This window comes from Eimeria mitis, genomic scaffold (assembly GCF_000499745.2).
Source record: "Eimeria mitis Houghton genomic scaffold, Emh_scaff1945, whole genome shotgun sequence".
NCBI lineage: Eukaryota > Apicomplexa > Conoidasida > Eucoccidiorida > Eimeriidae > Eimeria > Eimeria mitis.
The window spans coordinates 1-659 of record NW_013570268.1 but is presented as its reverse complement, the minus strand read 5'-3'; positions in this window follow the sequence as shown (position 1 = coordinate 659).

The window sequence follows — 659 nt, the reverse complement described above, 5'->3', positions numbered from 1 at the left end:
TATATATATATATATATATATATATATATATATATATATATATATATATATATATATATATTACATATATGTTACTATATATATATAGTAATATGAATATAAGTGGTAAAATAAATACAAATAAATTAAATATAATAAATAAATAAATAAATAAAAAATATCAATAAAAATCTAAATACGAATATGAGTACAAATTTAAAGATAAAAACAAAGTAAAGATATATAAAAATATAGATAAAAATATAAATACAAGTATAAACATACTATTTATATTTATATTTATATTTATATTTATTTATTATAATTTATTTATTTTTATTTATTTTGTGGTGGGGTGTATACTTACGGCGTAGCGAAAAGAATGAGGAAAATCAAAGCGACTGTGAACTGCAAATAAAAAAAATAAAAAATAAAAAAAATAAAAAAAAATAAATAAAAAATAAAAAATAAATGAATAAAAATGAATAAAAGTGAATAAAAAATAAATAAAAATAATTAAAAAATAATTAAAAAATAAAAAAATAGAAATAAACAACAAAAAAAATATATAAAAATAATGGCTTTATACTAGCTACAACACCAATCCCAACTGTCTTGGGGTTTACATAATATATATATAAGCAAGCATATATATATATATATATATATATATATATATA